Source organism: Macaca thibetana, chromosome 14 (genome assembly GCF_024542745.1).
Source record: "Macaca thibetana thibetana isolate TM-01 chromosome 14, ASM2454274v1, whole genome shotgun sequence".
Classification (NCBI taxonomy): domain Eukaryota; kingdom Metazoa; phylum Chordata; class Mammalia; order Primates; family Cercopithecidae; genus Macaca; species Macaca thibetana.
In genome coordinates, this window is record NC_065591.1 from 76,360,090 (window position 1) to 76,387,076 (window position 26,987).

General features: G+C 36.3%; 1 protein-coding gene and 1 pseudogene across 16 annotated transcripts in view; one reads left to right on the forward strand and one right to left on the reverse strand.

Moving 5' to 3' along the window:
* Nucleotides 1-26,987, reverse strand: part of DLG2 (discs large MAGUK scaffold protein 2) — a 2,230,265-nt gene that overhangs the window by 1,110,360 nt on the left and 1,092,918 nt on the right. The gene's annotated exons all lie outside the window — the stretch shown is intronic.
* LOC126935720 (60S ribosomal protein L9-like) overlaps nucleotides 20,372-26,987 on the forward strand; it is a 62,241-nt pseudogene continuing 55,625 nt past the window's right edge.

A 26,987-nucleotide genomic window follows, 5' to 3' on the forward strand; every position in this document is an offset into this window, starting at 1 on the left:
CACAGGTAGTACTCCCACACCCGTAGTAAACAATTATTTTGCATTGTGGGTAAAAATTTTATTTAAAACTCATTATGGAATCATTCATGTATTCCTGTCATTTAGCTCCCAGTTATAATTGAGAACATGCAGTATTGGGTTTTCTGTTCCTATGTTAGTTTGCTAAGAATAATGAACTCCACGTAAAAACTAATTTATATCAGGTATACAATCTATAAAGAATAATGTAACAAACTTCCTCATAACTGCCATGCATCTTTAAAAAGTATTACCAAAAGAATGGAGGTCCCTGGGTATCCATCCCTGGTCATATCTATCTGCCTCTCCCCTGAGGTAATTGTGGAATTTTATCTGTATAATTCCCTATTTTCTCCTATGGTCTTACTACATAGACTTGTAATTGTAGTGGTTAGTTTTATGTGTCAACTTGGCTAAATTATAGTATGCAATTATTTAATTTAGGTGTTGCTATGAAGGAATTTTATAGTTGTGGTTAACATCTACACTCAGTTGACTTTAAGTAAAGGAAGTTATCATTGATAATCTGGGTGGGCCTCATCTGACCAGTTGAAAGGTCTTAGAAGCAAAACTAGGATTTCCATGAGAAAGAATAGATTTGACCTGTGGATTTCTGCTTTAGTGCCTATTGAAGAGTTTCCAGCCTGCTGCCCTGCCCTACTGATTTCAGATCCCACAATGACAAAAGCCAATTCCTTAAAATAAATTTGTTTTTACACACACATATTAATATATATACACAGACTGGTTCTGTTTCTCTGGTATGATCTTTACTGATACAGTATTCCTTAAAAATGCTTAGTTTATGTCTGTTTGGGAACTTTACATAAGCAGTATCAAATTGTGGCTATTTTTCTACAACATTTCATTGAGAAATGCATTTATGTTGATGTGTGCAGGACTAGATTTTTTAAAATTTTTTACAGTATGTCATTATTTAGTATATCACAATGTACCATTATTTATTATTTTTTTTTTCTGAGAGAGATATTTGGGCTTTTTCTATTATTTTCCTTTCTGGAATTACAAAACTAACAATGCTGCTAAAAAAGACCCTTGCGTATGTTTTTTGGTGTACATATGTAAAACTCTTGTTAGAACATATATACCTAGGAGAGTAGAGGAGTTCTGGGTCTTAGAGTATATGCATCTTCAGTTTTACTAGATAACTGTTCTGTGATTTCTCGAATGATCTTACTACAAAGTAATTGTATTTTTGTCAGAAATATACCAATTTACATACTATCAGCAATATATGAGAACATGATTTTTCCATATTCTCAGTAAAACCTGGAATTTTCAAGAAAAATACTTATAATGTGACTATATATCAGATTTGGAAAGTCTCATCAACAGGATTTACAGATACATTGTATGTGAAGGATGAGAAAGATAAAGGAGTCAAGGATCATTCCAAGATTTTGGACTCTAATATTCATTAATATTTTTTCTAAGTGTCATTCTTATTATCTCTAATGTTTGTGATGAACTTGAACAAACAAAAAAACTTCACTAACTGGTTTGGAGTTGGTTTATTTCCCAGATTACAACCCCTGTGTGCAGGATTCACTATCAGCCACAAGGTGGCAAGCTAAGCATCCTTAAATCTAAAGCTCAACTCAGGTCTGGGTGAACTTCACTATTCTTTATAAAGCAAGTTTATAAAGACGGTTTATAAAGCAAGTTTATAAAGACGGTTTATAAAGCAAGAACTTATTCCCCAGTAGTGAATTCTTATGGATATAGCACACACGCTTCTTTCCTAAAAAATGTAGCATCTTTGCAATATATTTCCCCTTGTATAAGGAAACAAGCAGAAACATTTTTTTTTTTTTCTTAAATAAAACTCAAAACCTATCAGGGCTCTGCTAGCATCCTTTTGGCTTCTTTTAATCACAGCATACATTCTAGACTCCTAATCCTGCCATCCAAGACCCTCTACAAACTGCCTTGAATCTACACTTCTAACTTCACTTTCCTTTACTTTCTTTATACTTCAAATACATACTACTCCCCAACTCCCAACACACACACTACTGTTTCTTCCTCTCCCTAAACATTTCGGCTCTCAGGGCATAGTCCAACTATGTCAAATTCCATTCAGATGTGCATACCTCATAGTTCACGTTTCCATGATTTTGTGAAAGCTATTGATTCCTTATCTTCTTTATTTTTATTTTATTTTTTGCACCTATTCAATTGAAATGCAAATTTGAGTCTCAGCTTCAAGAGCACTCTTCCAAAGACTTCAGGGTCTTCTCCAGCAGTTAGCTATGATTCTCCTAAGCCCCTCAAAACATTTTTTAGACCATCATCAGAGCTGTCACATTTTATTATGACATTTTTATCTTTTTTCGCCCCAAAAGTTTGTTACCAACAGGGAGTCATGACAGATTTTTTTTGACTCTGTCAGTGACTGTTCCTCACATGGCAGCTCAATGGATGTTGACTAGCTTGCTGAATAAATGAATGACTAAATAGATATTGTATGAAAGCAAATATTTAATTTTGAGTGTTTATTTTCTATCAGTATGTAGAGTACCCAACACAGTACTTACATTGTTTGAACTTTTATCTATTATTACTGTTGTCATTATAACAGAAATCATTTAAAAGTAAACAAACATGAATTGGTTGCTAACAAGACACAGAAGATACAGCTTCTGCCATGAAGAGGTAAGCCAACGGGACCTAGGGAGATGGCATAACTCAGGGAACAATTAGAGACACAGACAATGTGTGCATATGTAAATTAGTATAACATACTGATATAATAAATTAATTCACTTAATTAATGTAATTAAATAAATCAATAGGTTTCACTGTTGGCACGAGAAGTTTCCATAATTCAGTTGACACATCAAATTTTTTTCCAGCAAATTTACTGATTTTACTGATTTTCCACAAAGATTAACCAGCATATAATATTGATTTTTTTAAAAAAGCTCTCCATCCAGAGCTATGAGAATCTCAGTGGAATTATAATCCCTTCTAATTAAAAGCTTCAACAGGCAAATATGTGTTATTAGGCATTAGGCACCATATGCTGCACTGTAATCTGAACTTGCTAACTTTGTCTCTTTGGTCCTCTAAATAAAACTATTTCCTGATCAATAATTTTTTTTGTATTTTATCTTCTTGGGTTTAGATCTAAAAGGTTTCCTCTCAAGTTAGTTTGTGCTAGATCTTAATTCTATTTTAATTTTAAATTGATTAAATCAAGTTACTGAGTTACTATGAGATACAAGAAAATGGGCTATGCTCTAACATGTGGCATGTGACATGTTATCCCACTTGTTTTTACCTATTATTTTGCTGAAGATCTACTCTGTGCCAGATACTCCTCTAGGAGGAATAATCTAAGGCTCAAAAATATATATAGGTATGCTGGAGTATCTTGTGTACTTGTTGGGAAATCACAGGAAGAAATTCAGCCCAACAGGTTTTGCATAATCTTTTTTGATTCTTTCAGTTAATGCTAGCTACAGGACTGTTTACAGTCTGGATCCCAAATTTGAGAATTTGATCTTTCCTTTAAGTCAAATTTCATAGGAAAGCTACATTATATTGATTTTAGCCAATGTTCCCAAATGAAGCAACTTAAGTCAGCTTACAAATTGCTGTTGACTATTATTGAATACCTACAGTGTGCTAGGCACTATTAATTCAGCTGAAACTCATTAATTCAAGTGAATAACTCAGTCCCCATTAGGAGGGCTCACATTCTACAAATGACCAGGCAAGAGAAAAACATCCAACTGAAAGGCAACAGAACTGGCAGGCACTTTTATCATCTGCTGTTAATTGGAAGAAGTAGAACTTAATTTTATTCAGAATAATGCTTCATCACAGCTTTGGAAAGTAATGAATTCTCAGGGGATCTGAATGTGCTCCTCTAATAAACTTTCTATAAGACATGGCAGATTTATTGAGAGAGGAGAGGGTTCTTCTTATAAAATATTCTGGGCTGTGGAAAGGTAAAATGAAACAAATGTAATCTATGTTTTGGGTTAAAATCACCAGAAAATCATAAAATTATTTTATCTGGCCATCCATAGGCTACTATGAGTTTTAGGTTAAGTATGAGCATAATGGAAAGTTGAGGCATGAAAATGAAGGATATGCGGAATTGAGTTCCAGAGGGAGTAGGTATTATTTCAAGAGGTCTGAGTGCCACCCTTTGCCATGAAGGAAAACTAATAAATTGATTTTGGGGAGTTAGAGTACTCCCAATATGACTTGATAATGCATTTTTACAATATGACTTGATATTGCATTTTTAAATAACTCCTTCAACAAATATGTATTGGGCGTTTGTCATCAGCTAGGCACTCTGGTAGATACTAGGAATACAATAATCAATGAAATAATTTCATTCCCTTTTCTCAAAGTGTTTAGTCTGATTTGGGGGGCAAATATTAAATGCGTAAGTGACTACTGACTACTTAATTATAGCCATAATATTAGCTGTGAAATAGTATATTGGGCATTTAGAGTTTGTACAGTGAGTAGCAGGACATATAGTTCAATAGGTTTAGGTGATAATGCAAATGATAAATGTGCTTTACTGAGCATCTATACTCTTCTGGTCATTATGCTATGTGTTTTGCATTATTTCCAATTTTTATAACTATCCTGTAAAAATAAAATACACTTCTGTCACAGACGAGAACACCTGATCTTACAGATTCCATGATGGCAGATGCCATCAAGCCATAGCCTAAGTTATACCATTTTGCCATCTCATCTTCTAAGACTCAGATTGAATGTTACCTATAAGACTCATATTAAATGATACCTTTCTGTGAAACCTCCCTTCTAGCAGCCAATGTTCTCTCTTCTGTGCCTTCCAAAGCTCTTGTTTTAAACTCTATATTTAGAAGTGTAACTGATCTACTTACAAGTCTGACTTGCCCACCAGACAGTAGTCTTCTTGAGGAGGAGACTATGTTTTAACTGTATTGCATTTACTTTTATACCTCCTGCATCGAGCAAGCTCAGTGTTTGACATTTATAAGTCCTCAATAAATATTTATTAAATCATTGTTGAGTGAAAGAAATTTGTTTTTATAATCTATAGCAAGAATGCAACACATGGGAAAATAAGGATAGCGTTTCATTTGAAATGTTAAGAAAATATTTGAAAGGCAAATTGTTAGTTAATAAGTATCTAAGACCATGAACCTTGTACACAATACATATTAATTTGAAGATTTAAAATTGACTTTTTTTACTTCCTAAGTATTGATGAACACTATATATGTCAAACAAAATTGTAACTGGGTTTCAACCAAATAGAATTCACCTAGATAGTTTTGCCTTGCACTGCTTTCTCAATCTTGATTTATACTTATCAAAATGTGACATTTCCTGTAATCCATATATACCCCTTATGTACCCATAAGAATTTTAAAAAATTTAAAAAATCAAAAAGTAATGTGATAGAATATACTTTTATAAAGTTACATGTTTATAACAAGCAATGTGTAATAGAATCCATGACCCTTGATCTAGAAGGAACTCCAAGATATCATTTTGTTCAGTCCCCTGTCTTTGAGAAATACTATTCAGACCTGATGGCTGTCATAGACTAAATAATGACTACCATTTAAGTTCCTAACTCCTTGGCGAAAACCAGCATTTTCTATGACTGCCTATGTCTCTATCCAATACTAGCTTCTAAGATAATATAAAATGTAAATTTTTTTAAAAAAGAAAAAAAAATTAGGAGCACTCATTTCCTTCTTTGCATTTGGATTCAAAGAGAGAGTCCAATTCAAATTTCCAGCCCCTACATGAAGCCTTCTGGGTTTGCCTCATCTGCAAGTGCCCTCTCCCTTTATATTTTATCACTCAATGCTTATCATAGTTAGCTTGAATATTATACCCTGTATTTTGGAACTGTTTGTGCCATTTGTTTTTTGTTTAAATAACAATCTATGAGATCTATGAGTCCTTTCTTAAAACTAAATTTTTAACAGCAGTTTTGTCTTATATTTTCTGATTCCTCCAATAGTAGACGTGTCTTGTGTTACACTAACAATGCAAAGAATCTTTAAAATGTATTCTTGGAATAAATAAATATCCAACTCTTTACCTCTTTTTCTTTTTTCTTTTTTTTTTTTTTTTTTTTGAAACAGGCTCTTGCTCTATCGTCCAGGCTGGAGTGCAGTGGTACAAACATGGCTCCCTGCTGCAGCCTCAACCGACTGCACTCAAGTGACCCTCCCGCCTCAACCCTCCAAACAGCTGGGACTATAGGCATGTGCCACTGTACCTGGCTAATTTTTTATTTATTTTTCGTAGAAATGGGGTCTTGGCATGTTGTTCAGGCTGTTCTCAAACTGCTGGTCTCAAGTGATCCTCTCGCCTCAGCCTCCCAAAGTGCTGTGATTACCAACTTTTATAAAACCACATTTCAATTCCATTTATGTAAGTTTATCTTAAGTAATATTTCTACTAAAATTCATTCATATTGGGTTGCATTCCTTGTACCTAGCACTGTTGCTAGCATATAATAGGCTATAAATACATATATGTTGAATATACAAATGAAGGAAGAATCCAGTTGGCACCTGCGGACTTTTCAAACACATCTAACATTGAGCTATCTCAAAACATAATGGTGAGTAAATGAATGAGTGGTTCTACACCCACAACACATCCACATTTGCAAGGAACACTATGCATAGTACTATTGTGATGTACGTTTTTTTACGTTCACCATAAATGTTGATGTTTCTTTTTTTCAAAAAGCCTGACATTTTTGAGGCCTCCTTCTAACATAATTAGTGAGAAGTAATGACTGGGTGACCTTTTGACAGCAATCCCCAGGGCTGGAAGATATCATGTTTTTTTCAGAACCTGGAATTTTGACTGCAGGCAGCAGCAGTGGGAGCTCACTGAAAGAGCCAAAATGTGTCAGAGCACAGGGCAAAATGGCACAGCTGCCAGGTGAGGTTCAGATGCTATCTGTTTTAGGTTAAAGCAGTGAAAAGGCAGACTCTAAAATCAGTCTTGTTCTTACACTCATGCATAGCTGGCTTTGAGTTCAATAAAGTTTAAGTAAATCAGTTAAATGTATACCAGAATCATTAGAACAACACTCGGATCTTGGTCCTGGCTCTGAGAGGCTCTGAAGTAGCTATGTAACATCTTAGTAGCTATGTGACCTCCTCTGGTAGACAAATTTCTCATTGAAATGTGTTTAGAGAACTAGGCTAAAAAAGTGGCTCTCTGTTGTGCTGTGCAGATACACTGAAAGGTCATGTTCATCTGTGAGAATCATTTCAGATACTGATATTAATTATATAATGATTGGAAACCATTTACTTAAAAAAATAAAGGAGAGCAGTTTTAAAAGGAGACAACTCCAATCTCACTCATTTATAGTCTGTGTGTTTGCTTTAGAGGAAAAGAAAAAAGTCAGATTTCAGTTAATGCAACTTCAGTAAAACACAGCCTATTTTATCTAGGTTAGGCCCATTGCAAGTGACCCTAACTGAAGCTGTGACAATAACAGGTGGTTGCAAATGCTCTTCTATGCAGTATTTTTAGGGGTTTTAATAAAAGCTTGGGTATGCTTATAGGCATGAGTTGCCTCTTTATGCCTGTCACAGAGGAAAAAATACTGAGAAGAGTGAACAAGAAGCTGTCTAAAGTCCCTGTCAGCACTGAACTGTGGAGATGTGGATCAGAGTCAACCTCAGGGAACTGACTTTACAGTATCCCTGGAGACACTACACTGAAGGAAGGCTTTAAACCCCTGAAAGATCCCATCCAAGAATGTACTATTCCTTTATTGGGTGAGACTGCAGGGCAGGGGGGTTGCTTAGGAAAGAATAGTAAGAAATATAATTCTTGAATAAGCGTAAAATATCGCTTGTTTTTAACTATTGCCCAAAATAGCACTTCCATTTCTTTTTTATTCTGCATATAATGTCATCTAACTAATATTTACATATGGTTTTTCTTTAATAAAAAGATATTCTTACAGAACTATGCTGAATCATGGCTCTAGGTCTTGAGTTGCCATAACTGTGAAATGGTTTGGGTTAAATATTACCTAAGGTGTCTCCTGAGTACGATACAGTGATTTTCTTAAAAAGATGTGAGTGCCTCGCTGCTGCCACCTGGTGTCAGCTACCTGAACTACAGTTACCAAACTTCACTCTTTCCTGTGTTTGCACATTCTGTCCAATTTAGTGATAATATCACAGTGCAACATGATGATTTTATAAGTTGAAATGGTCTCAACAGATAATCTAGTCCACATGACCGTGAGACATAAAAATTACATTCTACTTTTAAAGACACCTACAGGTAAATTCTCTAACTTCTTTTATCACCATTTCTGTGTTTCACTACATTTTAAATTCTTCCTGATATTACTCCTTCCTGATATATTCCTCACTATACTGTAAAGCATTCCCTTCAAACTTCAAAATAAAACTAAAATATTTTAATTTATATTGGGTGGAATTAAAAGAACATATAAGTGACCAGCTTGTCCTTATACACAGATGTTAATAGAGGCTTCTGACACAGAAAATAGGTCTCAGTCAATACTGTGCGTTCAAATTACCTGTAAAATGTCTCTATTAGCTGGAAGCATGGGCTGTCAAAAGTAGTAGAATAGGTAATTATCAGGATTATAGGGATTTGGGTTTAAATATATCAGTTATTTGCTGTATAACACTGTAAAGATTACTTAATTTTACTAAGTCAGTTTCCATTTGCACATAGGTAAAAAATTTTACACCTCATGGAACTTTGAAAATTAAAGCAACTAGAACATAATAGTGTCTAATAAATGTTAGAAAACTCTGTGAGTCATACAGAGCACTATAGATGCCCCTGAACGAAGGTTTCCAACCCTTAGAAAAACAGCACAATACCTAGAACATAGTATGTGCTCAATACATAATTGTTGAATGAATGATTGATTACTCATATACAAGTGTTAGATTGTAAGGTTTCCTTGACAGGCTTTGATGCTGTACCTCAAATTTATATAGGAGGTGGATCTGATCACAAAATGGGTGCTTATGAGAATAGGACCCAGATCATTTAACACATTACTATGGATTACATTTAGTTGTATTCATGTGAGCTTTCCCTACAAGCCTATGAAATCCTTGAAGCAGTAACTATATTTTAAATATCTCTATATCTCCCATACTGACTATAATGATCATCAAATGTGACATATGCAATAAATATATCATTCAATAGAGTATTGTTGACACCAACGTAACTACCATTTCTATGTTAAATTTAACATGATGAAGTAATTTTTGTTTTTTTGAGACAGAGTCTTGCTCTGTTGCCCAGGCTGTAGTGCAGTGGCGTGATCTCGGCTCACTGCAACCTCTGCCTCCTAGGTTAAAGAAATTCTCCTGCCTCAGCCTCTGCAGTAGCTGGGACTAAAGTCGCATTCAACCATGCCCAGCTAATTTTTTTTAAAATTATTTTTACTAGAGATGGGGTTTTACCATATTGGCCAGGCTGGTTTTGAACTCCTGATCTCAAGTGATCCACCTGCCTCGGCATCCCAAAGTGCTAGAATTACAGGCATGAGACACCATGCCTGGTCTGAAGTAATTATTTTTATCTTATGTCATAAAAAAATGAAACTCTAGGCAAGTAGAATCAGAAGCTCTTTCCCAGATATATACTATTGGTTTTAACTTTTAGTAAAATCAAATAGCAGCAACTCCTTCACAAGTATCTACACAAATTGGGGTCAAAAATGTTTGCATTTCCTAAGAAGAGCAAATAATGCCCAGTGAATACAATTGTCCCTCTCTCTCATCTACCTGGTGACTTGCAACACAGCTTTGTTTGTCTAACTGTATGGGCAGGAGCTATAGGTAAAAAGTTGAATATATAGAAGATTTAAGCACTAAGGTTAAAAGGCTCCCTGACTTCCTAAGATTTGAGTTATTGTAAAAAAAAAAAAAAAAAAAAAAAAAATCAGAGGAAATCCTCTGTCACAATGTGACTAACTGAATTGATAACTGATTATATAAGAGAAGTGTGTTGAAACTGGACTGTGTAGTTTCAGAAAAGCACAGTTGTTTGTAGTCAAGAGGAAGGCCATCATACTGCCACAGTTCCTCTAACCTTGTTCTACTTTGAAGTGGATTGCAGGGTAAATTTTTTAAAAACTGTACTAAAAAAAAAACCCTGATGCAGTCCTTTCTCGGGTCTGCAGAATGAAGAGGGTCAGCTTTACTTAAGTGATTGGCTTCCTGTTTTTCTTAATTATACAAAATGAGGACAATGCAAAACACAGCTGGTGGAAACTCAGATGTTGCTCAAAGCTTGAAACACATAACAACTTTGTGATGAAAAACAGAAAATACTTGCTGGTGAGGGAAGAGCAGCAGTGACACATTTCCAGTGGTATACTTACTACAGCTGAAAAACCAACTTCACCTCAAACAATAAAACAGGGTGAAAGTCTTGCTGTGGAGTATAAATGCTAGCCTTTAACTTAGTCACACAAGCGTTGTTGAAAGAATAGAAAGGAAGAATGGAAGAAAGGCATAAAAGGAAGGTATTGAATATCTGGTTTATAGATGATTATTATTATAATGCCTAAAGGATGACAAAGGATTTCTTCTGTATATCTGAAAATTCAAATTACTGTAGGCAATAAGAAAGCAAGCTGGAAAGTATGCTACTGGATGACAAATCAATTGTGTCTAGGGAAGAAGAGGTTATATTGCTTAACCAGGATTTGGAACAAATATTAAGTTCTGTGTGACAATAAAGAAATTATCACATATTTGTAATTTATATGTGATCCCTTGATGGATCCTCAATCATCTTTCAGGCTGAGTTAAAGTATAACCTCCTCTTTAATACCTTTTCCAAAAATTAGGCTGAAATAACACATCTTCTTTTCACTTCCTTAGGGTTGAATAGCACTTGACAAACTATTAAAATTAGTTGTATATATATCTGCCATACTGTTAAAGTATAAACTTCTTGAAAGTAGTAGCTGTTACTTAATCATTTTTATAATTCCCTAGCAATTGGTATCACACAAATCCTTAGGAAATGGTCAATAATTATGTCAGAAAGATGTCAGAATAGGAAGTTTTAGGCTCTACTCCTCCTTACAGAAAGTTCAGCAAGCAACTATCCACTGACAAGATCATCCTTCTGAAAACCCCAATACATGAAAACAAGCCTGAAACACCTGTGTGGCTCTACTGAATGAAAATCTAAGAAGGGTAAGAAGACTGGCCTTAATCTAACTGTGCTGCTTCTCCCACTCCTGCAAGTCAGCACAAATTCAGAGAATATCTTCCTGGGCCCAGTTTCTTCATGGGCAAAAGAGAACTGGAGGCAGTCATATACCATACCTAGCATTCCTAGATGCTTCTCAGGAAGCCCACTTTGGTTTTACCTCATAGGAAACACTAGAGGAAATGGCATGGCTAAACCACCTGTAGTCAGGTAGAAACAAAGAAAGGAATCATACGTGATAAGTAACCAGTGCATGAATCTTGGTGGTACTTCTGTGTTCCTGTGACACCAGATCAGAAACACCAACCAATCTCTGGCTGAGCATAGTGGCTCACGCCTGTAATCCCAGCACTTTGGGAGGCCAAGGCAGGCAGATCACATGAGGTCAGGAGTTTGAGACCATCCTGGTCTACATGGCGAAACCCCATCTCTACTAAAAATACAAAAATTAGCCAGACATAGAGGCATGCCTGTAATCCCAGCTACTTGGGAGGCTGAGGCATGAGAACCGCTTGAACCCTGGAGGTGGAGGTTGCAGTGAGCCAAGATCGTGCCACTGTACTCTAGCCTGGGAGACAGAGCAAGACACCATCTCTAAATAAATAAATACACACAAAAATAAATAAAGGCAGCCAACCTGTAAAGCTGAACTGGTCACCTTCAGAAACATGTTGGGATGCTCAATCTAACTTCTGTACATAGATGGCTAGTGTCTATGCCCAGCCTTAGAGCCTACCCCAACAAACCTGCCCAGGCCAAGAGACTCCCATCTTTGTGCATTGCAGAGAAGCAAAGGTGCTAGATTGGCTTAACCTGGGAAGTCACTTAGCCAATAACCTTACCCAGGCAGGGAGATTTCCATTTCTATGCATTTCAAAGAAGCAAAAAGCTAGATGAGCTTGACCCAGGAGGAAAAATAGCTACTCAATTCAACCAAAAGCCTATCCCATGGCTCCACCTGACAGGGAGGCAATCTTTAATTGTAAAATTCTAAGGAGTATAACCTATTGTCCCACCTATCTTGAAAAGTATCTCCCCTTAACCTTACAGCCTAGCCTGCAGCCCTGCTCAACTGCAAATCTCAAAGAACAAAATTGCCCAGCCAGAGAATACATCCTATTACCAGCCTGACCAGAAGTAATAGCAGTACCTAACCAGAAGCTTTGTCTGACAGCAGTGCCCAGCCAGTGGTCTCACTGAACAACAGAGGTCAGCCAGCAGCCCTGCCAATATCAGAGCAAAGGCCAACAGGAAAACTCACAATAAAATCAGTCTGGGGTCATCATGAGCTGGTCCTTCCAGAATCACAAGCTACACTAAATAGTGAAGGTCTAGCCCTGCCAAAGAACCCCTGGAAAGGCCATAGCAGGGGCTGTATCCTCAAATGAATGAACAACATACAAGAACAAAAGGATTATGAAAAATCAGGGAATCATGACACCTCAAAAAGAAACTAATACAGTTCCAGGATCAGAGTCCAAAGAAATGGAGATATATAAATGACTGACAAAGAATTCAGATTAATACTCAAAGTTCAGTGAACAATAAGATTATATGGATAGAAAATTTAATAAAATTTGGAAAACAATACATTAAAAGTGAGAAGTTTGACAAATAAATAGAAATAGTAAAAAAGAACCAGATAGAAATCCTAGAGATGAAGAATATAACGACTAAACTGAAAAATTAATTATAAAGTTTCAACAGCAGACTTGATCAAGAGGAAGAAAAGATCAGTGTATAGTATGGAATGATGGTTCTGAGAAGAGAGGTCATATTGCTCAATTAGTATTTAAAACAAATCTTAAATGTTGTTATTCATGTGTCCTTTGGGCAATTTCTTTTTGTCCTACCATACGCACTTAAGATTGAGGCCAATTATGGGGGAACAAAAAGATAGAAGAAGACTGAGTCACTAACACTGTGAAGCATTTTAGCCCTTGACTGGACACCTGGGCTTTGCTGTGAGATATAAATGAACATCCACTTTACCTAAGCTACCTCTATTTTGGTTTCCTGACAGTTGGTAGCAATGCATAATTCCAGCTAATCACCTGTGTTGATATTTGTGTTCTCAGCTCAGTTGGGTGAGGTGGGGTGGTGAATAGCTGGGTGGAGTTCTGAATGTTGGAAAGGATGAAGTTTCAAATAATTAATAACCAAAAAATTAGCTAGGGACCTGTTAATCTGTATTTGTAGAACAAAGATGGATTCTATGTTATGGCATATAGTGCCTTCCAGAACTAGTCCCTACATAACTCTCAGTCTCTAAATATATTCAGTTACTCATAAGACCCTCCCCTATCAACGTGCAGTTTCATGTCTCCTTGCCATTGATTATGTTGTCCTCTGCCCACTTCTTTATCTGGCTTATTCTTGTTCAGGATTCGGTTCAGGTGTTATCTCCTACAGGTAGGTCCTCCTGTCTTCCTTTCACAGGTTAGGTATTTCACCCTTGTTCACCTGCAGCACTCAGTGCACACTTTTGACTTATATATGATCTCACTTAATTATAATTTTTTGTTATGGTGTCTGTCTCTCCTCTCTAAATTGTGAGCTGCCTGAAAGATAGGATAGTGTGCATTCATCAGTTATTATTTTCAGTGCCTGGCACATAGTAGGTGCCGCGTAGTACCATCTGGTACACAGTCTGTACCATATAAGAACAACATAGTTAGAATCACATCCCATCACTGATTCTCCCTTCCACCTTAGGAGAGGCCTAAAATCCACCCCTTGTCAATTTCTAGAGCCTAGATCTGCCCTGAACCCCATGACAGAAGACAGTTCCTTGATTTCCATTACTCTTGTCTCTAAGGACATCTTCCTTTCTCCTTTCCCTTCCCCTTGATCATCTCAGTTTAGAAAATATATTTTGGTGCCTACTTGGCTACATAGATGCTGGACTGGAACTGTGTCTTAAAATTAATTTGTCAAAAAAATTTCCTTTGCATTTTATTCTATCCATTTCTGCCAATTTCTTCAGAGAGCGAAGTTATCTTTGTGACTCAAAGCTTGAGGACTAAGAAAGGGGGTTGGAGGAAAATCTGTCTTTTGACATTTAAAAGTATTTGCTAAAATTAGAGAACAGTTAGCACTTCTGTTTAATAGTGAGATGAGGCTACACACATTTATGAACATCCAAAATATCCCAGCTCTGTGTTCCTACTGGCCACACATACCTATTCTATAAAAGGGAGTAAATAAAAAGAAAAGAGATACCCTGTTTTGTCACCAACACAGAGTTTAAGCTAAGAGGTATGCTGTTTCTTATTTTGAATAGTGTTTTCTTCCTCTCACTCCCTTACCTCCTTTTATTCCTCTTCCTTTTCTTTCTCTTGTTTTTTTCCCATCTCCTCTTTTTCCTTTTCTTGTTTTCTTTCATCTTCATTTCCATCCCTTTCTCCATCCCTATCTCATTTTTTTCTCTTTCTTTTCTTTCTCCTTCCACATCCATGCCTCTTCTTCTTCTTCCTCCTCCTTCATCTTTTCCTTCTCTTGTATTCAGAAGACACCTAAGACTATATTACATTCATTTCACAGTACAGCATCCCAACAGAACTGTTACAATGAACTACTATTTATGAAGAGACAAACGCCATGCTCCGTCTCTACTATGTCTACTTCTTGGTGTTTCGATATGGCACCCTCCCCTCCTCCTGCTCACCAAATGTCAAATGCCAGTGTGTACTGTCTCCTTTCTGTACATTGTTAGTGCCTTTTCTCTATGAAGCAGCAGCACACTTTTTTTTCTACACAGTTTCAGGAGTGGTGACATGTAGATATAAAAAGCTGCCAAATTCTAGTTATAGCTAATAGTATAGATCTGGAACAACAGATTAAGTGGTGTGGATATGAGATGGATAGAAAGTTTGATTTTCAAACATGCTCATAACTTTAGGGAACAGACAGAAAACAAGCATGAAAGACATGGCAAACCATGGCTGAGTTTTTAAAATGGGAACATTTGGGGTTTACTAATAACTACTTTCACTTACTACATACTCTTTATGTATCAGGCACAACTCTGGATAGCTCTTTTGCTTCTTGTCAGTTTGATTAGGTACTTACAACAACTCTTTGAGGTAAATACTTCCATTCTCATTTTGCATGGAGAGAACTGAGACTCTGAGGCATTAAGTGGATTCTAGATTTAAATCTACATATTTTAAAATCTGATGTCTTCTTGAAGTGTAGGTTCAAGCTACTACAACATCACTTTTGCTGCATTCCATTGGCCAAAGCAAGTCATTAGCCAGGCCATTTTCTAGAGATAGATAATAGATACCACCTCTTAATAGAAAGCACTATAAAGAATTGTAATCATTTTTATAATCTACTACATTAGATTTTAAAATATCCTACCTTAAGCCACATACATTTATGATAGTGTTTCTCAAATACCACCATTCAGGTAAAGAACTAAATGATATTGGAAATACAAGCATTCTCTTGGAATAGGAAAAATATATTTAAAATAAAAGCAAATATTCAATTTCTATTAAATCAGAGGAAAACCAGATGTCATGGGGAGGAAAAGCTGCCCATGACTCTGGGTGTTGTTATGACACTGCCCATTTCTCCTAATAGTAAAAATGTTCATCCATAACAATCATTCATCTTCATGCTCCAGACTGGCAAACTCTGAGTCAGGCACAAAACTTATGAATAACTGAGAAGAACTATGAAGACTTCTCAAAGACAGCTGTGTTGAGAGATTCATAGAATATGTTAGCCTGAAAGGTACTTAACTATTCAACCAACTCCTTTATTTCACAGAAAGGAAGTGAGGACTAGGGAGGGGCAAAACTTGTTCAGAATCACACAGCAAGTCAGGAGTGAGAGAACTGAGACTCCAGATGTCTTATATTTCCATTCATCTTTCTTCCATGACTCAGTATTCCCACTCCCCTGGGTGGTTGATTGGGTGAAACAGTGTCTGACAGAGACACAAACAGAATGGGATTCAGGAAAAGGCAGGTATCATTCCCCAAACTGCTTTTCCTCAGCAAAGAGAAGAGGAAGGTCTCTATACTCATACTGTTACAGAGTTTATATCTTGAAAATAATGTTACAGGGCCTGTATTATTCCCCTAAACTAATATTTCTCTTAAGCAGAGAAAAAAAAAAAAAAACCCTAAACTTCTTAAACAGTAATGCTAAACCAACACATTCTTCCTTTTTGAACAAGACTTAAGCTATACTTGTTCTAGATTTCACTATTTGGGATCTTGATACCAATTATACTTTTATATTTCATAGAAAATTAAAGAACCAAGCTAAAGCTCCTTAAAATCTTTGCCTGCACTTTGAATGTTGTCTATAATGATCTTAGACATATGTTAACACTCATAAATCCATCTAGAAGAAAATTCAGGTTAGCACATACTTTACTATGCCTGCTATCACAGTGAAAGATGCAGAGGTCCATAGCAGTCCACATTTTCTGCCCGTTGGTCATCACTTCAGTGTGCTCTTGGCATCTCAATTATGGAATATCCTACCATTCTTTCTTGAAAGGTGCTCTTGCTTCTTTGTTGCCTATCTCAGTGACTGGAACGACCATCTCCCCACTTGCCCAAGCCAGAGACCTGGGCATTATCTGACTTTTCCCATTGTTTGTTTTTCCACCCTTAACCAGCATCTACCCAGTCAACTAATTGCAAGTTTATCCAACTACACTCTGTCAATTTGTTTTTGAGATCACCCCTTCCCACACTGACTCTGTCTCTATAAAACTTCCCTGACTAGAAGCATCGTCAGCTTTCTGCTAAAGTACTGATATACTCCTATGATTGGCTGCCCTGCTCTAAGCTGGGTTCCTTTAAAATCCATTTTCTCTCACTGCCACTAAAATTATCTAATTGAGCTAACCAGATCTTATCACTGGCTTTGTAAACACCTTCAGTGTCCCATACATTCAGGATAAAAATCTGAGCTCCTTAGCAGTCCTTACAAGCCTCTCTGAGATCCTACCCCTCTCCACATTTCTAGCTTAATCTTCTGTAACTCTCCATTTTACTAATATTAAATTACTTATACTTCCTTCTGATTGTGCATGCCTCCCCCACACCCCCCATGGAGCACTCACACATTCTCCTCCCCTCCCTCAACTGTTCTTTTCTTAGTTACCTCCTATTTATCAAACTTAGTTCCAACATGGATTCTTCCAGGCAGCTTGGTATTATCCTTCCATTCCCAGACTGGGTAAAGTGGAATGATTCCTCCCAATTGATTCTGTACAACATTCCCTCATAGTACTTTTCATGTTAAATATATCTTTAAAAATTTTTGTGGGTACATAGTATATATATTTATGGGGTACATGAGATATTTTTGATACAGGCATGCAATGCATAATAATCACATCATAGTAAATGGGGTATCTAACATCTCAAGTATTTATCCTTTATGTTACAAACAATCCAATTGTACTCTTTTCGTCATTTTAAAATGTACAATTGAATTATTATTGAATATAGTAACTTTGTTGTCCTATACTACATATTCATCAGTGTTTATGTGCCTCTCTCTCACAAACTGTAGGCTTATTGAGACTTGAGATTATTTCTGCCAATCCACATCTAGTATAGTATTTCTCAACTCTAGCTAAACAGTGGAATCACTGGGAAATTTAAAAAAATATATATCCCAATGCTCAAGCTTCACTCTAACCTATTTAGAATCTCAGAGGCAGAGCAAGACACACTCCTTGCCTAAGACTTTGAACCTGGCTGTTTCCTCTTCCTGAAAAGCTCTTTTCCATGTGGCTCACTCCCCTTGCTTTAAGTCTTTGTTTCAGATGTCTCTTTTTCAAAGAGGTCTACTCTAGTCACTCTATTTAAACTTATTAACACCTTTCCTGTAAGCTTTCCAATCCTTTAATTAACAGCATATATCATTCGGCCATATAATACAATTCAGTTTTTCAATATGGTTATCGTTTACTGTCTGCCTTCCCAAATGCAGAAATAATCTATTTTGTTTACTAATATGGCATTAATACCTGCCACATAATAGGTGTTTATCTATCTTTCTACCTATCTATATCTATTTTTCTATCTTTCTCTAAAAAGAATGAATGAATTATATTTATAATCTGTTTTTAGCAGAAGCAGATGTTTATGAAGTCCTGAAAGCCTGCAGAAGTGAAGCTGATTAATTATGCTTCTAGGAATCAGAAAATGCTTCACTGAGGAGATGATGATCAAGCTGAGCCTTGAAGGATTTTCTAGACAGAGAAAGAGGGTAAGTTATTCAAAGAAAGTGTCTAGGTAAGCACCAAACTCAGAGTGCAACACATTGAAGTCACTTAATAAGGTCCTGTTAACATGAAAAGACAATTCAGGCAGAGGGAACAGCAAGTGCACAAAAATGAAAAAAGGCATAAACTCTTTGGGATGGGTGAGGTATGTCAGTAATGAGGATAAAGATTGAATTGATAATTTTTGGCTAAATTAGATAATTTATTTATTAGATCATTTATTTCTGCAAATGACACAAATAATCTACATGGATTTTTAGTATCTTAATTCTTGTAGATTTCTCTACAATATTAAAAACTGTTAGAGCTGCTTACTATCATTGATATACTTATGACTCATATCTTCTTATTAGTTTTCGTATATACTTTGTGATATGGTTTGGCTGTGTCCCCATCCAAATCTCAACTTTAATTGTATCTCCCAGAATTCCTGTGTGTTTTGGGAGGGACCCAGGCAGAAGTAACTGAATCATGGTGGCCGGTCTTTCCCATGCTATTCTGTGATAGTGAATAAGTCTCAAGAAATCTGATGGGTTTATCAGGGGTTTTGGCTTTTGCTTCTTTCTCATTTTTCTCTTGCTACTGACATGTAAAAAGTGCCTTTCACCTCCCATCATGACTCTGAGGACTTCCCAACCATGTGGAATGGTATGTCCAATTAAACCTCTTTTTGTTCCCAGTTTGGGGTATGTCTTTATCAGAAGTATGAAAATGAACTAATATGGTAAATTGGTAACAGAAGTGGGATGTTGCTGAAAATATACCCAAAAATGTGTAAGCGACTTTGGAACTGAGTAACAGGCAGAGGTTAGAACACTTTGGAGGGCTCAGAAGAAGATAGGAAAATGCGGTAAAGATCTTCCTAGAGACTTGTTAAATGGCTTTGCCCAAAATGCTGATAGATATATAGACAATACGGTCCAGGCTGAGGAGGTCTCAATGGAGACGAGGAACTTGTTTGGAACTGGAGTAAAGGTAACTGCTGTTATGTTTTAGCAGAGACTGGCAGCATTTTGCTTCTGCCCTAGAGATCTGTGGAACTTTGAACTTGAGAGTGATGATTTAGGATATCTGACAGAAAAAAAATTTAAGCAGCAAAGCATTCAAAAGGTGACTTGGGTGCTGTTAAAAGCATTCCATGTGAAACGGAGCATAAAAGTTCAGAAAATTTGCAGCCTGATGATACAGTAGAAAACAAAAATCTTTTTTTTTTTTGAGGAAAAATTCAAGCTGGCTGCAGAAATTTGCATAACTATTCAGGAGCCAAATGTTAATCCCCAAGACCACAGGGAAAATGTCCCCAGGCCATGTCAGAGACCTTCACAGCAGCCCCTCCCATTACAGGCCCAGAGGTCCAGGAGGAAAAAGTGGTTTTGTGGGCCAGGCCCAGGGTCCCCGTGCTGTGTGCAGCCTAGGGACTTGGTGCCCTGTGTCCCATCCACTCCAGCTGTGGTTGAAAGGGACCAATGTAGAACACAGGCTGTGTCTTCAGAGGGTGGAAGCCCCAACTCTTGGCGACTTCCATGTGATGTTGAGCCTGTGGGTGCACAGATGTCAAGAATTGAAGTTTCAGAACCTCTACCTAGATTTCAGAAGATGTATGGAAATGCCTGGATGCCCAGGCAAAAATTTGCTGCATGGGTGGGGTCCTCAGAGAACCTCTGCCAGGGTGATATGAAAGGGAAATGTGGGGTCAGAGCCCCCATACAAAGTCCCTACTGGGGCACTGCCTAGTATAGCTGTGAAAAGAGGGCCACCATCCTCCAGACCCTAGAATGGAAGATCCATCGACAGCTTGCACTGTGTACCTGAAAAAGCCTCAGACACTCAATGCCAGCTGTGAAAGCAGCCAGGATGGAGGATGTATCCCGCAAAGCCACAGAGGTGGAGCTTCCCAAGACCATGGGAACCCCCCTCTTGCGTCAGTGTGACCTGAATGTGAGACCTGGAGTCAAAGGAGACTTTGGAGTTTTAAAGTTTGACTGCCCCACTGGATTTTGGACTTGCATGGGCCCTGTAATCCCTTTGTTTTAGCCAATTTATCCCATTTGGAATGGCTGTATTTACCCAATACCTGTACTGCCATTGTATCTAGGAAGTAACTAGCTTGCTTTTGACTTTACAGGCTCATAGGCAGAAGGGACTTGCCTTGTTTCACATGAGACTTTGCACTGTGGACTTTTGGGTTAATGCTGAAATTAGTTAAGATTTTAGGGGACTGCTGGGAAGGCATGACTGGTTTTGGAATGTGAGGACATGAGATTTGGAGGGGCCAAGGGTGGAATGACATGGCTTGGCTGGGACCCCACCCAAATCTCAACTTGAATTATATCTCCCAGAATTCCCACATGTTGTGGGAGGGACCCAGAGGGAGATAATGGAATCGTGGGGGCTGGTCTTTCCTTTGCTATTCTTATGATAGTGAATAAGTCTCAAGAGATCTGATGGGTTTATCAGGGATTTCCACTTTTGCTTCTTTCCCATTTTTCTCTTGCCACTGCCATTTAAGAAGTGCCTTTCACCTCTTGCCATGATTCTGAGGCATCCTCAGCCATTTGGAACTATAAGTCCGATTAAACCTCTTTTTGTTCAAAGTTTTGGGTATATCTTTATCAGCAGTGTGAAAATGAAGTAATACACCTTGCATTATTAGTGTGTGTGTGTGTGTGTGTGTGTCTTTCTTTTCTACACAACTAATCCTAACCTTTGGTAGTATAAAATGGGTCCCATGATTTTTCTTTTGTAAAAATATAGTTTTTTCAATAAGACCTTAACCAACTGCACTTTTATTTAAAACTCAGTAATACACAGTGCCAAAAGTTTATGGCTTCCTGTGAGAAGCAGTATAAAAACTACTGTGGTTTTTGCTGAAGAAGAAAGAAAAACTTTCAATAGTTCCATTGCTAAACTATAATGAAAGATTAGTAGTAATTGATAATGCATTGAAAAGAGGGGAGGGAGAACATTCCAAGAATAGAATATATGTGCAAGGGCCCAGAAGCATGAGAAAGAATGACCAGTGTGAAGATGTTAAGTATATGTTGCTATAATATGATAAAAATATGGGGAGATTGGCAAGGTGAATCTGTGGGATATGGATAAGTTGCTTAAGTGATAAAGGTTATGATATGCTGTGGAGTTTGGACTATATCATAAAGTATTGGGCAGCCATAAACTAGGAAAGTATTCAGGAAGTAGGTAGAAGAACAGACCAGTTAAGTGATTCCTGTAAGAATAATTTAGGCAAGGGATGATAAAGGGCTAAATTAAAGCAATGTTAATGCAGACAGAGAATAACAGATGGAGGCATACTTGACAGTACTTGGTGGCTGGTAGAATGTGGGGGCTGATGGAGAATGAGATGTCTGGGATAAATCCCAAATTTCTGGTTTGAGCAGCTGAGTGCCTGGAAAGTGCCACTCACCATGAAAGTGAGTATAAAAGAAGGAGGGAAAAGATGATGAACAAGTTTTGTGCATGTGAAGTTTGAGATCCTGTAGAATATGTCTTGTTGGCAGACTTCTAGAACTCAGGGGAGGAACTGGGCTACTGATTTAAATGAGGAAATAGTATGAGAACCTTCAATCCTCAGTAATCGATTAAAGTGTGTATTTCCAAATGTAATATACCAAGGGTTTGCAGTAATAGGCTGTGGGTTTCATCAAGCCTCAGACATTTTCCTGGATCATAAATAATGCTTAATATATGGAGAAAAATGTGTATTAAAACAAATATAAATAATCTAAGGTCTGGACTGTAAAATTTGCATGGATTTTTAAGATAAACCCAGTCTCCAAACAAATTGCTAACTCTTTCACTTGTACTTACAGTCTTAATCTCACACTACATTACCTCTTACAGAACTCTTGAAACATGTGTTCGCCCTCCTCTGTCTTTGGTCCTCTGGTGGAAACATTTAAACAAGACTATATTAAAGCAGTTCACAGGCTCTGTGTGATTTGGGTCCCAGTGAGCAGCCCATTCAAGAGGTCAACCTATAAGGATTCAACACACCTTCTAGCTGCGAGTAAAAGGCAGCAAGCTGCTGCTATATTCTCATTCAGCTCTGTCTCCTCATATTTTGAAAGACTGAAAGAATCCCCATTGAAACACTAAAATGTGGAAAGGAACAGCAAGCTATTTGGACATTATAGTTCCTTTGGCATGAATATAGTATTTGGGTTTCAATTTCATCCTTACTCTATGCAAGATAAATCATTCACTTCAATTCACTTTAGGAGTTGCCTGCTAAGGGGTCAGATGCTTCTTTTATATTCAGTTGTTACCTGCTGTCTGCAAAATACCTATGATAAAGTATAAAAATTCCTTTTACCATCAGGTAGCCTAAATGTAAAGAATACTCAGAATACTGTGTTCAACTAATAGAGTTTCAGTAGTAGAGAGGGTATTTTCAGAAGTGCTAACACCAGTTAATGAAAGATCTTCTCTTTGAGAGAAGCATGAAAAAGCCATTCTGTCTTTACACAAAATGACTCCAGTATTTGTGGTTAAACAGCTGCTCTCCTTTTTTTTTTTTTTTTTTTTTATGGTGGAACTCATTATTTTATTTCCTTTTACAAATATTTGATGAATTGAAGAACCACGTTAGCAAACAATAATTATGAGAAGTTCAGTAGTCTTTTTTCAGTTTGGAACTTTCCTTTATTGGCCTATGATATAAATTATGACATGAATACAAAAGACATTCCATCTTTGGAAGTCTGGTGGAGTCAGTTTTTCTCTCTCTGATTTTCCTCATTCCAGCCAGGTCTTTCTTAATAAATGAAAATCTCATCACCGTATACTATATTTATTTCCTCTATAAACCATTCTTGTGATTATTCCTCCAGCATTAGGACTATATATATACATTTTCCTTTTCCCTAAAGGAACATGGAAAGAGGGTAAGAGTCATTTTAAAGAAATTATTGGGCACAAACTATGGGGCAACTCTGCTAAGCTATTACTGAAATTTAATTTAACTTTAAAAATATGATAGACATTACTATTCCAACTTTATAATGTCTCTCATGCAAAATCTATGCTGAATTTCAAGAAAAATCTCAGTATTAATTATTTTTAAAAGTTAATTTAACATCCGTAATTCCAGCACTTTGGGAGGCCGAGGTGGGTGGATCACAAGGTCAAGAGATCAAGGCCATCCTGGCCAACATAGTAAAACTCCATCTCTACTAAAAATACACAAATTTAGCCGGGCATGCTGGCATGCAAATGTAGTCCTAGCTACTCAGGAAGCTGAAGCAGGAGAATCGCTTGAACCCGGGAGGCAGAGGTTGCAGTAAGCCGAGATTGCACCACTGCACTCTAGCCAGGTGACACAGTCAGACTTGGTCTCAAAAAAGAAGAAGAAGAAGAAAGAAAAGAAAAAAAGCTAATCTAGCCATCTTTTAAGGGAAGACTGTTTTAAAAATATCAACATTGATTTAGTGCTCATATTCACAAAGAAATTAGAACTCTCAGTTAAAGTAACTGGAATCTAATAGTAAGTGGCAGGACTATGAATTAAACTCAGGCCTGTCAGATAAGAAAGAAAGGCTAGCAAGATAAAGTTAGGTGAGACGAACTATAGCTTTGAATTCTATCTGAGAAGTTGAATTTTATTGAATAAATACTTGAAAACCAGGATAAGTTCTTGAGTAGAAATGCAAGGTAATGAAAATTATACTTTAGAAAGATTCATTAAGTTTATCAGGGACTTGAATTGCAGGGATAAAAATTATACTAATCTTGAAGGTGGTAAATAAGTATATATTTTTTAACTTAAAATATATATGTATTTTACTACTAAAAAGTCCTAACTACTACAGCGTTAGGACTATATATATATTTTTAGGGAAAACTCTTTTAACTTAAAATACATATATATTATATATGTATGTATATGTATATATGTATTTTAAGTTAAAATACATATATAATATATGCATACATATACATATGAATACATACATATGTAATATATACATACAAATACATACATATATACACAATACATCTATACATGTATTTTAAGTTAAAAGAGACAATGTTTTCCAAAATAATAATAATACTATAATTAAGGAAGTATAACCATAATTACATGGTGGCAATAAATTATGGGCCAGTTACAGATATAACATTGTGTTTATTCATATATATTAACATCTATAGCTCTAGCTATATGTCTAGCAATGAATCACAGCAGCAAAGAACTGAGGGGTAACTTTACAACTTTCCTACTATAGAAAAGGCTATTTCATAAATTATGAGACTAGATGTCCTGTTCAAATAAGGTCAAGATGAACAAAAAGAGGCTTGAATGGGAATGGCAGAAAGTCGGATTTAAATTCAGCACAATCTTATCCTTGCGGGTTAGTACAAGTGTTGCAGTAAGTAGTTCAGCTAAGGGTCAGGTGTCTTCCTGATTCTCTTTCATCTTTCCTAAAGGAACTGCCTAATATCAGATGCTGTCAAGAGTAAGAAATGTCAATTTCATGGTTTTGCTTATGCTTGACCCAATAAAAGAAAGTAATGAGAACTTCAAGCTTCCTTTTGAGGTCTGTTCTAACCTGATGATTTTGTCATTTTTATGATTCATTTCATCATTGAAATACTCAGAGTGGTGGCAGATCCTATCAATGACAGTTCAGTGGTCCCAGATCTTTCAATTCCAACTAAAATAAGATTGTTCTTAAGTGTATCTGAAAGCAGCATGGCCGATCTGCTTCACGTGGCAGCATATGAATATAAGCATTTGGTTCTAATTCCACCCACCACTGCTCCCTCTCCTTGTTGCTTTTAAAAGCAACTGCTATCACGGACGCAGAAGATATGTCACTATGAACAAATGCTTTGTTTGAAAGAGCTGCATTTCATGTCTGTCATCTCCTTACAGTAAAACTCAAGTCCACTTTCAGGCAACTCCAGTGAAATGAAAAGACAAATTCTTACAAGGTCCATTTTTGTTTTAAGGGTTAAGTCGAACAGAAAAACTTTCTACCTTAACATACCCTAATGTTATGTTTTTTGACTATAAGTTTGATGTATGCAAAAGAATACATGCAATGTAAGGGAAAGTCTTGAAGCACAGTAATGAAATTAGTATCAACTTTAAAATCTGAATGATAAATATTCTTGTATGGGTTCTGCTTCATTCTTGTATCTCTGTATCTCTTATGATTTAACAACTCTCCTAAATTTCTTAGCACTCCTTTATTAATTGTATGGTTTTAGTATACATATACAAATCCACCCCAAAATATTAATATATTGTTCAAATGTGCTTGTTTTTGACCTTCATAAAAATGTTATACTATATATCATTTTCCTTGACTTGCTCAACATTATGATTCCATTCGATTTTATGTTTCAAAGATTCATTCATGTTTATTTTTAATGCTATATATTATTCTATTATGTGAATATTCCATAAATTATATTTTATTCTCTTGTTGATATAAATTTGTATTGTGTTCACATCATGTTTTACTTTTTTCTTTTAAAAACAAAGCTACTATGGGCAATGGACATTAACAATAATTTTTCTATGGTATATATATCTAGGAGTAAAACTGCTAAGTCATAATGTTCAGCTTTATAAAATAATGTCAATTCGTTTTCTAAAATGGTTACACCCAGCAGTAGTATAAAATAAACAACCCCAATAGCATTTTACAGTATCAGGCTTCCTAATTTCATACCTTTGTAATTGAGTATAAAATGATATCGGGCTTAAATTGGATTCCTTTCTTATATGTGAGGGCTGGCATTTTGTTATACTATGTATATATTCACTATTTGTTTACCTTTTCTTTTGAAATGTGTGATGATGTCTGCTGACCATTTTTCTGTTGTATTATTTATATTTATTTTTATTGACCTACAAGAGTTCTTCATATATTCATAGCTCAATATAATCTCAAATATCTTGAATCAAGTGATCCTCCAGTCTCAGGCTCCCAAGTAACTGGGACTACAGGTTGGTGTCACCAGGCCTGGCTAATTTTTTTTTTTTTTTTTTTTTTTTTTTTGCACAGCTGGGTACCTGCTATGTTGCTCAAACTAGTCTCAAACTCCTGGCCTCAAGCAATCTTCCTGCCTTGGCCTCCGCTGGGATTACAAGCCTGAGCCACTGTACCTAGCCCAGCATTCCTTTAATGTAATTGAGTTCAACATCTTTCAATTATGGGTTCATGATTTTTTTAAGATACACTTCCTAATGACAGGGTCATAATATTATGCTATATATTTTTTAAAATGTTTAATATTTTGCCTTTTTTATTTATGTATTTAATCAAAGGTTTGTTCATTTTTATGTATGTGAGATAGGAATTTGATTTTTCATATTATATATAATTGTCCCAGAACTATTTAATTAACTCATTAAATCCTCATATATGAGGTAGGTACTATTAGGATTACTTTTTTAATAATAAGGTAATTGAGG